Below are 16,818 nucleotides of genomic sequence, written 5' to 3' on the forward strand. Positions count from 1 at the left end.
CTTTTTTAACGTTTATTTATTTTTGAGACAGAGAGAGAGAGAGACAGAGCATGAACGGGGGAGGGGCAGAGAGAGAGGGAGACACAGAATCGGAAGCAGGCTCCAGGCTCTGAGCCGTCAGCCCAGAGCCTGAGGCTCGAACTCACGTACCGCGAGATCGTGACCTGAGCTGAAATCGGACGCTTAACCGACTGAGCCACCCAGGCGCCCCCCTTTTTTTTTTTTTTAATTTTTTTTTAATGTTTATTTATTTTTGAGACAGAGAGAGACAAAGCATGAGCAAGGGAGGGGCAGACAAAGAGGGAGACACAGAATCTGAAGCAGGCTCCAGGCTCTGAGCTGTCAGCACAGAGCCCAACGCGGGGCTCGAACTCACGAACTATGAGATCATGACCTGAGCCGAAGTCGGACGCTTAACCGACTGAGCCACCCAGGCGCCCCTAATGTTTATTCATTTTTGAAAGACAGAGAGAGAGCACAAGCAGGGGTGGGTGTAGAGAGAGGGGGATACAGAATCTGAAACAGGCTCTAGGCTCTGAGCTATCAGCACAGAGCCCGACACAGGGCTCGAACCCACAAACTGCGAGATCATGGCCTGAGCTGAAGTCAGACGCTCAACTGACTGAGCCACCCAGACACCCCAATAAATAAACTTTTAAACAAACAAACAAACAAACAAATAAAAATGGTTTCAAACATAGTGCTGGAGTGCTGTCTCTTGCGCTATGAAAGTATGTGGGTTAGATAAGCTTTGTTCAAGCATGGGTTATTATCTACTGGCTGTGACTTCAATGTTAATGAGTTAAAAATATATATACAATATAATTTCTTTTTTTTTTTAAGTTTATTTACTTATTTTGAGAGAGAGAGAAAGAGAGAGAGCAAGAGCACAAGCAGGGGAGGGGCAGAGAGAGAGGGAGACAGAATCCCAACCAGTCTGTGAGCTGTCAGCTCAGAGCCCACTGTGGGGCTTGAACCCAGGAACTGTGAGATTTATGACCTGAGCCAAAATCGAGACTCTGACGCTTAACCGACTCAGCCACCCAGGCGTCCCTCAATGTGATTTCCTTTTTTTTTGAAAAAATGTTTATTTATTTCTTAGAGAAAGAGACAGAACACGAGCAGGGAAGGAGCAGAGAGAGAGGGAGACACAGAATCGGAAGAAGGCTCCAGGCCCCGAGCTGTCAGCACATAGCCCAGCGCAGGGCTTGAACTCACAAACTGCAAGATCGTGACCTGAGCCAAAGTCAGATGCTTAACCGACTGAGCTACCCATGTGCCCCAAAATGATTTCTTTAAAAAGAAACACACATAAATCAAGGGGTTATGTATTCATTAGTTCATAAACATGTTGTGGCCAGAGGCTCACATTTCCCCTAGGAACTGTATTTCCCCTAGGAACAACAGCTCAGTACCTGCTAATTCAGTGTAATGCTTTATTGAGCATTACCACCATGAATATTGAGGATCAACTATAAATGGAATCATATACTCTGTGACCTTTGTTCTGGCTCCTTTCACTTAGCATAATGTTTTTGATGTTCGTCCATGTCATAACATGTGTCAGAACTTCATCATTTCAATGGCTGGATGATACTCCATTGTGTGCATACACCATGTTTTGTTCGGTTCATTAGCTGATGGACATCTGTACTGTCTCCATCTTTCAGCTCTTGCGAACAGTGCTGCTATCAACACGGGTGTCCATGCATATTTGTTTGAGTACCTGTTTTTAGTATTTTAGGTGGCTACCTAGGAGTGGAATTGCTGGGTCGTGGGTAACTCTGTGTTTTAAGTTTTTGAGGAATCAATGTTTTCCACAGCAGCTGAACCATTTTACATTCCCACTAGCAATGTATGAGGGTTTCGATTTCGTCCCACCCTCACCAACACTTGTTATTTTCTGTTGGATTGTTTGTTTTCATTGTAGGTAACCTCCTGGGTGTATGTGCATTTCCTTGATGACTAATGATGTGGAGCATTTTGTTATGTACTGGCTGACCATTTGCGTATCTTCTTTGGCGTGTCTATTCTAAGTCTGTTGCCCGTGTTTTCATTGGGTTGTCTGCTTTTTTTGTCATTGGGTTAAGTGTTCTGCATATATTCTGGATTCTAGGTCTTTATCAGATATATGATTTGCAAATACTTTTTCCCATTTTGTTGGTTGTCTTTTCATTTTCTAGATAATGTCCTTTAATGCACAGAAGTTTTTAATTTGTGAAAGTCCAATTTTTCTATTTTTTTGTTGTTGTCTGGGCTTTTGGTGTCCTAAGAGTCCATCAGCAAGTCCATGATCATGAGGATTCACCTCAATGTTTTCTAAGAGTGTTATAGTTTCAGCTCTTATATTTAGATCACTGATCCATTTTGAATTAACTTTTGTTTATGGCGTGAGGTAGGGGTCCAAATTCACTCTTTTGCACACACATATCTGGTTGTCCCAGGACCATTCATTGAAAAGACTGTTCTTTCCCTCAACGATTGATGTTGGTACCTTTGTAAAACATCACTTAGCCATTGGTTAGAACTATTCATGCGGTCCAGGCCAACTTCAAGGGTTCAGATGTGATTGAAAGGAGGGAGACAAAAAAAATACTTGGTAAATAAAACCAATAACTATCACAACCTTCATGGAGGAAATTGCAGAATTCTTCTCCAGGAAACTGAGTGGTCCGAGAGGAAGATCTACAGATACTGACATTTGATAAGCTCTCCAGTGATAAGCCTGTATCCCTCACATCTCCCTACAATGGAACTGACTGGTCTACAAACCTCTCTTCACTGTAGACCTTTCCAGAAGCTTTTCGTGTCTCACTCTAAAACGTGAACAGGCAGCCAAAGAGTCCAGACATCTGAGAAAAGCTGTTATTATGAAAGACAAATCCAAAACAATTAGCAAAAAGAGATTTGGAGAAACAATGAAGGTAATCAAGTTCCGAAAAGCTACCGTAAACATTGTAGAGAGATAACAGATGATATATCATACCTAAAACATGAACAAGGTATCTTTCAAAAGGAACATTCATGGAACAACAACCAAAAAAAAGGCTCTGAGAAAGAAGAAATCAAAAAGTAAAAAATATTCAGTGAAACAAGGGGAAGAAAAAACTGAGGACGTCTTCCAGAGAGAAAAGAGGACATTAGAAGCTCACAACAGAAGGCCTAACATCTAAAGAATCACAGTTTCTCAAAAATAAAACTGGAAAAACAAAGGAGAGAAATTTATCAAAGAAATAATATGAAGGAAAACTTTTCAGAGCTGAGGGACATGATCATGTTTTGTAGATGTGACTGGGAATCGCATGAACGTGAACTCATGACTTCTGTAACTTATCTCAGAATATTTCATCAAACCACAACGAGATACCACAATGTATGTTCTGGAATGGCTGTAATAGAAAAGGCAGCATCAAAAATGGACACGGTTTCCGGTTTCTCTTCCTTCTCCTCAACAACATCATGTCTAGCTCTTTTGTCCCCCAACTGCTGGCGTTGCTGATACCACAGCAACTTGAGGTCCACCATCCAATAAAGACACAGCAACTGTCTACTGAATTCTCCACCAGCTCCCACGATCGTGTAAGATTTAATTCTCAGAACAGACCCCTTATTATGAGTAGTAAGGACTCAACACCGATTCTGCTTCCCCAGTCAAACCCTAATTGATGTAAGGTTGGTACTGATTATCCAGGGAAAAGTGGCCACGTACGTATTCATTAACACTACTGCGAGCGTAGGACATCTCTGAAAGGCCTTACGAGCCCCTGGTAGCCACAGGATATTTGGAGGGAGGGGTTTGGAGGTCAGGGGGGTAGAAAGACCTACTGTTTGTATATTTGTCTGTTTGCATTTTTTTCGCTTTGTGCACGTATACATGTTTCAAACACATGCTCAGGGTAAAATACAACATGCATATGGAAAAAGTGCATAATATATGTAGACTGTATAGTGGTATCTCATTGTGATCTAAATTTGCATTTGTAAGCCTTGATTACAAGGACTCATTTCTAGGTTATTGGCTGTATGGATTTCTTACTATTGCCAAGGGCATGTTAAAGTCTTTTGCCATTTTTCTACCAATTGTCTGTCTTTTTCTCAGAGGTCTGAAGGAGTTCTCTGGTCTGGGGGCAAGTTCTTTGTCATTTATGTATATGGCAAATATCTTCAACTCCCCTGTGGGTTTTTTCCTAACCTGTTTTTGAAGAAGTTTCTTTCGAGCAAGAGTTTCTAAATTCAGTTCAGTTGAATTTATTAACCTATTTCCTTATTGCTAGTGATCTCTGTGTTTTATTTAAGTCTTATGGTAAGTCTTGATATCCAATAAGGCAAATCTTTCACTTTGGTTTCCCCCTCAACCAAGAGTGTCTCGCGATTTTTGCCTCTTTCCATTCCCATGTAAGTTTTGGAATCAGATTGTCAAGTTCTGGAGAAAAAAAAAAAAAAAGCTGAACTTTTGATCGGGGTTGCATTTGATCCATAATCATTATAAGGGAGAATTAACACCTTTAAATCTTGACTCTCTTAATCAATTAACATGGTATATAACTCTTCATTGATTTTGGTCTTCTTTAATGTCTCTCAAAAATTTTTTCTATAATATTTCAAAGAGGTTTAGTACCTCTTCTGTGAGACTAAACTTTTTAAAGTTTATTTATTTATTTTGAGAGAGAGAGAGACAGAGAGAGTAAGCAGGGGACGGGCAGAGAGTGGAGGAGAGAGAGAATCCCAAGAAGGCCTCATGATGTGGGGCTAGAACTCACGAACTATGAGATCATGACCTGGGCTGAAACCAAGAGTTGAATGCTTAACAGACTAAGCCACCCAGGTGCCCCTGGATCTCTTTCTTAGGTACTCGTTGGGTATAGGAGGGAGTCTTGCTTTTCACTCTTTTGAACTGTGTGAATTTTTTTTTTTTTTTACCATATGCATATATTTTCAAATAGAATTTTTGATCATCATTTATTAAGTTGTGTTATGCTAAGTATTTTATATACTATACCTGTTTTCTCTTCTTCTCCCAGGAACCAGAGCCCACGTACTCATCCAGTGACAGAAGGCAGGGCGCCTAAGCCATGATACTTACTTTTAGGGCCCCGTGAAAAATAGTTTAACTATTTAGAATCAAAAGAAAATGATAAATAGGGCCCTGCCTTTATTGTATTTGTCTTTATGCCAACACAATCATAAAATATCGTGTTAGATTGCTTTTTATGCAGGAAAGCAGCCCAACTGGAAACCCTACCAGGTGGGTACTATTGTTATAAAAATATTCCAAGGGAGGAAGCTCCCTTGGCCAAAGTCAGACAGCTGGGAAGTGTGGGAACAGGGACTTGAACCCAGGCCTGGAGGCCCCTCAAGCTCATTCTTGGCCACCAAGCTCAAGGACGTCTGGATCAAGCATGCTCATACCGAGGGGATGAGTCTGGCTGGAGTCAGGCAGGTTTACTCCAGGAGGAGAAGAGTTAGAAGAGATTTTACAGTCTCCAAATATCTTAAGGGCTGCCACGTGGAAAAGGACTAGCCTTGTTTGAATTGTTCCCAAGAACGGAGCTAGGGTAGGTGCGGTGGGGTTTCAGAGAAGTAGATTTTGATCCAGTGATACAATGAACTTACTGGAACTAACAAGACCTCTGGCAGTGGCAATTTCTCCTGAAGACCGTAGATGCGGAGTCTGACCCCAGCCGCTGATGAGAGGAGAATTCAAAATAAGGCTCTGTTGGAGAGGCTTGCTACCTTGGGAGGAGATTTGGATGAGAGCAAGGTGAACTTTTATGTCCCTTGGACCTGAAGAGTCTACAGCTGTAAACTTGACCAGTTCATCAGTATAAGGAGGTGGGACCCTCCCCACCAGTAGCCCCAGTTTGCCCAATCCTTACTGAGCCCTCTCATACACCATGGGTGGGAGCCTAAATGGATGGTCTCTTTGGAAGAGCTATTCACAGTATCTGTCAATATTTAGACTCTTGGTACTTTGACTTAGCAATTCTGTACGGAAGAATCTGTTCACAGTATAAACACGCAGATATGCACAGACATGTGCCCAGGGGTGTTCGCCACAGTATGTTTATAATTGCAAAAGTTTGGCAACAACTTAAGTGCCCATCGGGGGACTGGTTAAGTGGATGATGATACAGGATTGATATATTGTGAGTGATAACCCCACCTTTGAGGACGTGGCCCTGGGGGAGTGTGGGGGAGCGTCAGACAATTAACAAACATATGTAATAACTTAAATCATATAGCACGTTAGAGGGTGGTGAGGGCTGCTTTGGGAACTTGGGAATGTGGGGTGCGGGTGGAGGCAGGATGCAATTTCCAGGAGGGTGGCTGGGGTAGGTTTCACTGGGAAAGTAAGGACTCGAAACCTCAGGGGGAACCTGCCCCTTCCGGTCATTCTTTTTATAATTTTTTTTGAAGTTAAAAAAAAAATTTTTTTAAGTAGGCTCCACACCCAACGTGGGGCTTGAACTCACAACCCAGAGATCAAGAGCCGATGTTCCACTGAGTCAGCCAGGTGCCTCCTTCCTTCATTGGAAGGGGGAATTTGCGGGGATAACACCTTTGGTGGGTCTGGCAACCAGCAGGCCTTGCAAGGACTGTTGTTCATTTTAGTCCGAAATTAACAAGAGTTCATAACACTCTTGTCTAAGGAAGATGCCCCAAAGCATTTCAGTTTGCAAATGAAGAGTGGGAGGCCTTGAGCTCTGGTGGCTGTCTTATCCACTTCCCAGAAAGGAATTCAAACATCTCAACTGAGGGAAAGGTCCCTGCCTGGGCCGGCTGTTTGTTTGCCTTCCTTTGTAGCAATGGGTCCATTGTGTTTCCGTCAGTTTAACTGCGTGGGGAGGTTCCTCAGCTTTGTCCTTGATAAAGCCCCACAGGGCTTCCCCCAGTAGGCAATGATGAAGCCACTGGTGTGGTAATGTCTCTCCCCTAGACAGGAGGTTACTAATCAGCAACTCCTTGAACCACAAGAATTTGTCCCTATCAGTGCATTTATTCTGTGTCTTGGCAACAGACAGATGGGAGTCACCAAAGGGATCAGTTGCTTGCTTTCCCTGACTCCAAGCAGGCCTTATCTGGTTCCTTCTAAAAATGGCCCCGGCCTCTTTAGGGTAACAGGTGTCTAATGGGGGTCTGCTCTGGTTTACATGTTACCTGAAGTAGAGAGAGAGGCTCCTTCGAGAGGACAGGAGACAAATAGATTTTTGCACAAAGCCAGAAATAAGTATCGCAAGACGGATCAATAAAATCCCAATGAGGGGATGAGGGAACGTTTCACCGACACCGGCGACAGTGCTGTTGGGGCCAGAGAAGACACAATTGGGGTTTTGACCTAGGGAAATGGGGGGGAGGGTGGTGTCCTAGGCAGAAGGCACAGCAAAGAAAATCGCATGGGAGCTGCAAACAATGGAGCATATTCAAGCTGTTCTAAGTAGTTCCTTGTGTGTAAAACATAGTGACAAAGAATAAATAACAGTAATAACTAATGTGTGTTGTGTACTTACATATGCCCAGCAGCATTCAAAACACTTTCTACTCTGTCTGATCCTCATAACAATCCTGTAGGCAAGTTCTGTATATCAATATCCCAGCTCTCTAGGTCAGGAAGCAGAGGCAAATGTAGATTGATAATTTGCCCATTGGTGGCACCACCAATAATAATAACCACAGTAATCAGCTGCCACTGATTGGTCACCAAGCACTCCCCTGAGTGTTAGATTTGATCTCTTCTGATTTGACCCTCCCTGTTCAGGTGAGGAAACTGAGGCTTGGGTAGGAGTAAGATTTTTATACATTACTGAAGCTAAGTTGGTACTCATTCTAACCAGCTTGTTTTAAATTAAGATGTTAATTGTAGTTTCCAGGGCAAACTCTCAGAACATAACTGAAAAATATATAGTACAAGAGATATAGGAATCAAAATGGTATACTAGACAACTTCTATCTAATAAAAAAGTAGGTAGTAATGGGGGAACTGAGGAACAAAAGAGATAATGACACAGAGAAAACAAATAACAAAACCGAAGTAAGTCTTATCAGTAATCGCGTTCAATGCAAGTGGATTAAACTCTGCAGTTAAGGAGCAAGTTGACAGAGTAGTAAAATAATAGGAACCAACATTACCCTCAAAAGAGATCCAAAGACATAAACAGACTGAAAGACAAAGGATAGAAAAAGATAATCCATTGTAAACAATGGTTATACTGATAGCAGAAAAGTAGACTTTAGGGGCACCTGGCTGGCTCAGTCAGTGGAGCATGCAACTCTTGATCCCGGGGTTGTAAGTTTGAGCCCCACATTAGGTGTAGAGGTTACTTAAAAGTAAAATCTTAAAAAAAAAAGAGAGAGAAAGGAAAATAGACTTTAGTAAGAAACTGTTACAAGAGACAAAGGACATTATGTAATGATAAAAGGGTAAATCCATTAAGAATATGTCACAAAGATTAATCTATATGTACTCTGAAATATATGAAATAACAACTGCCAGAGTTGAAGGAGAAATGGTTCAACGATAATGGTTGGAAACCACAACACCCTACTTTCAATAATGGATAGAACTGCTAGATAAAAAATAAACAAGGAGAGGGGCGCTGGTGCCTGGATGGCTCAGTCAGTTGAGCATCTGACTTCAACTCAGGTCGTGATCTTGTGGTGCATGGGTTCAAGGCCCACGTTGGGCTCTGTGCTGACAGCTCAGAGCCTGGAGCCTGCTTTGGATTCTGTGCCTCCTTCTCTCTCTGCCCCTCCCCTGCTTGTACTCTGTATCTCTCTCAAAAAGAAAAAATAAACATTTAAAAAAAGTTTTTAATAAATAAATAAGTAAAGGAACAAGGAGAGAGACAACTTGAACAACACTCCAAAGTAATTAGACCTAACAGGCATATATGCAACATCCCACTCAAAAACATCACGTCAATAGAATGGAGGGGGAGAAAAACCACATGAACATCTCAGGCGAGGCAGAAAAAAAAGCGTCTGATAAAATCCAACACCCTTTCATGATCAGAATACTCCACAACTGGAAGGGAACTACGTTAACATCATAAGGGGCATATAAGAAAAACCCTTCTCATATGCGGTAGTGGGAGACTTAAAGCTTTCCCCCTAAGTTTGGGAATGAGACAAGAATGTCTACTTTTGCTAATTCTGGTCAACATTGCCCTTGAATATTTTATAGTGCAGGCTTTATTATTATTCGGGTATGATGAGGCCAACAGATCCTGAGAGGACTGCCATTGAAGAAAAGTTTATTGGGGCGCCTGGGTGCCTCAGTCCATTGAGCATCCGACTTTGGATTGGGTCATGATCTTACGACTCGTGGGTTTGAGGTCCATATCAGGCTCTGTGCTGCCGGCTCGGAGCCTGGAGCCTGGTTCAGATTCTGTGTCTCCCTCTATCTCTGCGCCCCCACCCCGCACTCTGTCTCTCCGTCCTTCAAAAGTAAACATTTAAAAAAGATTTTTAGTAAAAAAAGAAAAGATAGTTTATTAGACCCACAGATGCCAAGAGAGGGGCATGCCATATCATGGGGTAGGGAGCACACAGAGAAGGCCTGGGTCAGTCAGGATAAGGGGTACCCATGGGCAAGAAAGACCCTTTGTTGGAGTTTCAGAGGGAAGAAATGGGAGAGGCAGAGTAAACAGGTTTTGGATTGGCTAGTTTGAATAGTGTCAGTGGGCTCTCAGGTATAGAGGCCATCCCGAGTTATCTGATACTTGGCCTCCTAAACTACAAAACGTTGCTGAAAGAAACTCAAGAAGACCTAAATAAATAGGTCTTTTGTGTGTTTATGGACCAGAAGACTTAATAGTATTAAAATGGCAACAGTATACAAAAGCAATCTACTGATTTCATGCACTCCCTATAAAAATCCCACTGTCCTTTTTAGCAGACACGAAAAAGCCAAATCTAAAATTTGTATGGTATTTTAAGGGACCCTGAAATGCCAAGAGAATCTTGGGAAAGACCAAAGTTGGAAAACTCAACTTCATGGTTTAAACCTCACTACGAAGGGGCACCTGGGTGGCTCAGTCAGTTAAGCGTCTGACTTCAGCTCAGGTCATGATCTCATGGTTCATGAGTTTAGGCCCCCTGTCAGGCTCTGTGCTGACAGCTCAGAGCCTGGAGCCTGCTCCGGATTCTGTGTCTCCCTCTCTCTCTGCCCTGACCCCACTCACTCTCTGTCTCTCTCTCAAAAATAAACAAACGTTAAAAAAAAATAAAAAATAAAAAACTTTACTACGAAGCCACAATACCCAAACAGTTTGATAGCAGCATAAGGATACACATGTAGATGAATGGAATAGAGTCGAGATTCTAGAAATAAGCCTGTATGTCCACGGTTCATGGATTTTGACAAGAGTGCCAAGACCATTCATTGGGGGAAAGAACAATCTGTTCCACAAAATGATCATGGAACAACTGGACATCCTCACGCAAAAGACGGAAGCTGGACCTCAAACTCACCTTGTTTACACACACGCAAAAGACAGAAGCTGGATCTTGAACAAACATTATTTACCAAAACTAACTCAAAATGGATCAACAACCTAAATATAAGAGTTGAAACTATAAAATACTTAGACAAAAACCTAGAGGCAAGTCTTCATGATCTGGGATTGGCCATGGTTTCTTATCCGTGGCACAGAAGCCCAAGCAGCAACAAAAACAGATTAATAGCAACAATAATCAATAATTTCCTATTTATCAAACCTGAAAACGTTTGTGCATGAGAGCACACTGTCAGGAGAGTCCAAAGACAACCCACAGAATAGGAGAAAATATTTGCAAATCGTACATTTGCTATGGCTCTGATACCCAGAATATTCAAAAACAAAAAACAAAACAAAACAAAACCCCAAAAGACAATGATTACAACTCAAGAAGAAGAAAACAACTAACCCCATTTAAAGATGGACCAAGGGTTGGGGCACCTGGGTGGCTCAGTTGGTTAGGCATCTGACCCTTGGTTTCAGCTCAGGTCATGATCTCATGGTTTGCGGGTTCGAGCCTCGCATGAGGTTCCATGCTGACAGTGTAGAGCCTGCTCAGGATTCTTTCTCTGCCCCTCCACCTCCTCTGTCTCTCTCTCTCTCTCAAAATAAATAAACGAGCTTTAAAAAATATGGGCCAGATGTTTGAAAAGACATTTCTCCAAAGAAGATACTCAAATGGCCAACAAACACATGCCAAGAGGCTCAACATCATTAGCTACCAGGAAAATGCCAATAAAACCACAGCAAGACACTTCACCAACACTAGGATGACTGTAGTAAAACAAACAAAAAGAAAGAACAATCCTTTGGATGTGGAGAAATTGGAGCCCTTAGACATTGCTAGGAATGTGAAATACTACAGTCCCTGTGGAAAACAGACTGGCGGTTCCTCAAAAAGGTACACAGAGACTCGCCAGGTGATCTGGCGCTCCCACGCCTGGGTATACATCTCCGAATGGGAAACACGTGTTCACACATTAACCTGAACCTGAATGTTCCCAGCCTCTTTGGTCATAACAGTCCCAGGGAGTGGGGGGAGTCTGCTCAATGGGGATAGGGTTTCGCCTTGGAGTGATGAAAATGCTCTGGCGTAGATAGTGGTGATGGTCGTGCAACATGGTGAATATGTTAAAAGGCACTGAATTCTATGTTTTAAAATGGTGATTTTTATGTTATGTGAATTTCACCTCAATAAGTTAAGAAATGAATAGAAAGGAGACCCAACATGAGGAGAGGTTTGCTAAGTGTTTGTGGGGAAGTCCTTGGATCTCTGGGGGAGATTCTACAGGTTGTTCTTTTCTCCCCTGACCATCGTGGCGTTTGAATGTGATCTTTGAAATGGCTTGGGTCACCTCACCAACCCTTTAGAAAACGGTGTCCCTCTATGAGAACGCCACTGACATGCAATTTTGCACTGTGCCCTGAATAAATGCTCCCCACCGGGTAGGTAGTTGGGGGCTGAAGTTTTCAGCCTGTGTTCTTCCCAGTATGTGGTTGAGTCCAAGGAAGGGGTTGTTTTTTTAAAAAGTTGTTTGCCCAGAGGGGTCCCTCCAGAATCTCCTTAATGCCACCACATATACCCACAGCAGCCTTGGAGAAATCCGTGAGAATATAAAGAAAGGGGGCCAGGGACAAAGGCATGAATCAGCTTTTAAACCTGCCAAGCATCTGTACTTCTAGTTATGTTTCATATGAATTTTTCTTACCAATGAAGAGATTTCATTTGCACGAAAAGTCTCATCAGGGGCGCCTGGGTGGCTCCCTCGGTTGAGCATCTGACTTCTGCTCAGGTCATGGTCCCACGGTTTGTGGGTTCAAGCCCCGCGACAGACTCTGTGCCGAGAGTCCAGAGCCTGGATCCTGCGTGGGATTCTGTGTCTGCCTCTCTCTCTGCCCCTTTCCCGCTCACGCCCTCTCTGTCTCTTTCTCTCTCTCAAAAATAAATAAACATGGGGCGCCTGGGTGGCTCAGTCGGTTAAGCGTCCGACTTCGGCTCAGACCGTGATCTCGCGGTCTGTGAGTTCGAGCCCCGCGTCGGGCTCTGTGCTGACAGCTCAGAGCCTGGAGCCTGTTTCAGATTCTGTGTCTCCCCCTCTCTGACCCTCCCCCATTCATGCTCTGTCTCTCTCTGTCTCAAAAACAAATAAATGTTAAAAAAAATTAAAAAATAGATAAATAAACATAAAAAAAATGTTTAAGTCTAATCAATCAGCTTAAACCAAAATTTATTGACTCATGTATCTAAAATGTCCAGCAGTAAATTTGGCCTCAGTCACGGTCCAGGAGCTCAACAGTCTCCATCACTTGGTTCTGGCTTTCTCTTTGTTGGTGACATTGTCAGTCAGTTTCTCCTCACTCACAGACAAGATGACACCCATAACTTTCAGCTATATTTCTCCTAATAACTCCCAAAGAAAGACTATATCCCTTGTCCAATAGCTCCCGCTGATGTCTTGGGTTTGAATCTCATAGGCCCTGCTTGGGTCACACGTCCATTCCTGAACCGATTGCTGAGGCTGCTGGGCTTGTGAGGAATGTCCTCAGTGGCTAAAACCGGGTCTTGTGTCCACTGTCCACAGCCCCAGTGCGAGGGGTGTTTGAGAGGGAAGTTAATAGCTCCCCAGTGGATCTCTGGGGTGCTGACCATTCTGGAAGAACGGACACTGGAACCTGAGCGGACACAGCAGATGGCTAAAGCACATGACAGACAAAGCCCTGTGCAATCCGCCCTTTCAAATTCACTGTCTCTCTGACCCTGTCACTTGAGCCCGCTTTCGCTTCCTCCCGTGTCCTCACTGTTTCACCTCAGGGCCTTGCCACATGCTGTTCCATATTCCTGGAATGCTCGTCCACCATGGTGCCTAGCTGACACCTACTTATCCGTTAGCTCTCAGCTCGAACAGCACTTCCCCAGGGAAGCTGTGACAGTTTTGTACATACAACTGTAACTCCCATAGCACACGCTGATCTTGTAAGATGACTCTGACACTGCCCATTGAGACGGGCGGTCTGTGTTCCCTTGCCCTGAATCCGGATGAGCTTGAGACAACCATCGAAGTGCCATTATGTGACTTTGGAAGGAGTGACATTATGTGACTCTCATAAGAGGTGGAAAGCTTTTGCCCGGTTGTCTGGGGACGCCCAGTGTTGGAACCCAGGTGCCAGGCCATACGGAAGCCGGAGTAGCCAGGGAAAGGTCCCCGTGGTGGGGAACGGGGATTCCTGGTCCTTATTCCTGGGTGAGAGCCAGTTGATAGCGGGCACTGACTTTCCAGCCAGCCATGTGATGAGCCATTTTAAAAGTAGATCCTCCAGGGGCGCCTGGGTGGCTCAGTTGGTTAAGCGGCCGACTTAGGCTCAGGTCGTGATCTCGCGGTCTGTGAGTTCGAGCCCTGCGTCGGGCTCTGTGCTGACAGCTCAGAGCCTGGAGCCTGTTTCGGATTCTGTGTCTCCCTCTCTCTGACCCTCCCCCGTTCATGCTCTGTCTCTCTCTGTCTCAAAAATAAATAAACATTTAAAAAAATTTAAAAAAAAAGTGGATCCTCCAGAAACTTGACAGACACAAGAGACCACATATTGTATGTTTCTATTTATATGAAATCCCCAGAATGTTAACACCTATAGGGACAGAAAGTAGGGTAGGGATTGCCAGGGGCTGGAGAGAGGGAAGTATGGGGAGTGACTTTTAATGGGTACAAGATTTCTTTTTAGGGGAATAAGAATGTCCTGGAATCAGATCCTGATGATGGCTGCACAACTTTGTGGACCTACTAAAAACCACTGAGTTGTAGAGTTGAAAAGGGTGAGTTTTATGGTAAATTGTATCCTTAAGAAAGTAGACCCAAGCATCCCAGTCAAGCTGCCCCTGGCTGATGCCTTTTGGGGCACAGTCTTGCTGTCCAGGCCAGATTCTGCCCAAATTGCAGCTTTGTAGACAAAAATAAACATTGCTGTTTTAAGCCACTAAGTTTGGGGATGGCTGTTATACAGAAAAATAGATGCTGATATAGAAACTTTCCCCAACCACCTCCCCAGTTGTAGGGCAGGGCCCTCCAGGTCTCTGTATGAATTACACTACCATATCAGTTTGTAATTAAATATTTTACTACTCGCTGTCTTCCTCATTGGCCAGTAAGCCCTGTGCAGTGTCTTCAGTAAGAACCAGTCCCCAGAGGTGTATGGACTCACGGTGGCTGAGAACCCACAGTGGCTGAGAACCAGACGTCAAAGTGGATGGAAAGGGGGTCGAGCGGGCTTTGTGGCACACAGCTGGGCAGGAAGATTGTGATCACTGGAGGCCCCTCTCCTACCTGGACACTCATGCTCTCCTGATGCAATTCCCTGCTGACAGGCTTAATAGTTTAGAAAACATCCTAGAAAAATGGAGTCCGGAAGTCAAGCCATTCTGCCCTGACATGCCCATCGTCCTGCTTGCGAACAAGAAGCATCTCCAGAACGATGAGCGCCCAGGGCAGGAGCTGACCAAGGTGAAGGGGGAGCTGGTAAAGGCCTTTTCTGCCTTCCTTTGGTTTCATGCTTGAGGCACCCATAACCAGCCAGCACTCACGCCCCCTTCTGACAACCCCGCCGTGGTGTCACAGGTAGGTCCATCAGAGCTGCAGGGGGCCAAGGATGTGTTTGCGAGAATGTCATCAAGAGCCAGTGCAGCAGGGTGACCCATTCAGGTATCCCCTTGCCTGGCTGGGTTCCAGACTGGCTCTGTGCCACCAGTCCCCTACGTGGCCTCGAGCAAAGCGCCTGACCCCTCTCTGCTTTCGTTTTAGTGTGTATATTCTCACAACGTCAGAGAGGAAAGGGAAGCCCTTCAGGGAACAAAGATTAGGAAAACTGGGGGAGGTTTGGGGGAGGGCATCAACGTGGTCCCATATTCTTTTCCAGCATGCAAAAGTCCTCAGTGTGCAGAGCTGTGAGCCCATTGCAGCAACCGCCCAGCACAGGTTCGTCTTGTCCAGCTGGAATATGAAACCATCTGTCCACATGAGCAGAGGAAACCCTAGGACCTGGCATCAGACTGTGAATGTGGTTGAGACTCAGCCCAGCTGTCTGAACTCACGCAGGTCGCTTCAGTTTCTCAGTCTCACCTTTAAATCAGGATAACCATAGCACCAGCCTCCTGGGAATGGATTCAGTGGTGCCCACAAAATGTCTCACACAGTATCTAGTATAGGGGTGAGTACTTCAAAACCAACGGCCACTCCTGTTTTTTTGGAGTGTGCTCAGAGCAACGATATCGCAAATAAAGACAGAAAGAAGCAACTTTCCCCCTTCATAAATCCAGAAAGGAGGGATTTGGATTTGAATTTGAATTCCCCTGGGATTTCAGGCCCATCCCTTTGAATCAGCAGTTTGGATGCGGTTGCCATCGTCTTGGTGGCCATGAATGGCTGATGTGGAGGCATGTCATATTTTCAAATTAAAAAAAAAAATTATTGTTTTTTATTTTTAATTTATTAAAAAAAATTTTTTTAATGTTTACTCATTTTTGGAAGACAGAGAGAGACAGAGCACAAGCAGGGGTGGGGCGGAGAGAGAGGGGGGCACAGAATCCGAAGCAGGCTCCAGGCTCTGAGCTGTCAGCACAGAGCCCCACGCGGGGCTCGAACTCACGAACCGTGAGATCATGACCTGAGCCGAAGTCGGATGCTCAACTGACTGAACCACCCAGGCGCCCCCCCCCCCGCAAAAAAAAATTTTTAATGTTTATTTTTGAGAGCGAGACAGACCGTGAGTGGGGGAGGGGCAGAGAGAGAGCGAGACACAGATCAGGAGCAGGCTCCAGGCTCTGAGCTGTCAGAACAGAGCCTGACACGGGGCCCGAGCTCATGGACCATGAGATCATGACCTGAGCTGAAGTTGTATGTTTAACCGACTGAGCCACCCAGGCACCCCCAATGTGTCATATTTTCAAAAGCTGCCTCGACTTGTCTGACAAGGAGACACTGTTTCTATAACGTAGTTGTCTCCAATTTGTAAAATTCCATCTACAGATTCCCCCCCCCCTTCCTACTCTCTACTGCCTCTTGCTGCACATCCTAAGAAAAGTCATGCCTACCAGGAGGGCATAACTAAATCTCGATAAGACACTCGACTCGTTTAAACTCAACTTTGTCCAGCTGGGTTCCTCTGATAAAACACATTTCAGCCAAGAGTTACTCAAGAATTCCTTAATCCCTAATCCTTTTGGTAAACAAGGCATTGAATAAATGTATTTCTCATCCCTCTGAAAAAAAAAAAAAAAAAGCCTTTCAAAAGGTTCAAAAGGTGGCATTCTCATTTTACCTGGCGGATCCTTTTTACT

This window comes from Panthera onca, chromosome E3 (genome assembly GCF_046562875.1).
Source record: "Panthera onca isolate mPanOnc1 chromosome E3, mPanOnc1 haplotype 2, whole genome shotgun sequence".
Classification (NCBI taxonomy): domain Eukaryota; kingdom Metazoa; phylum Chordata; class Mammalia; order Carnivora; family Felidae; genus Panthera; species Panthera onca.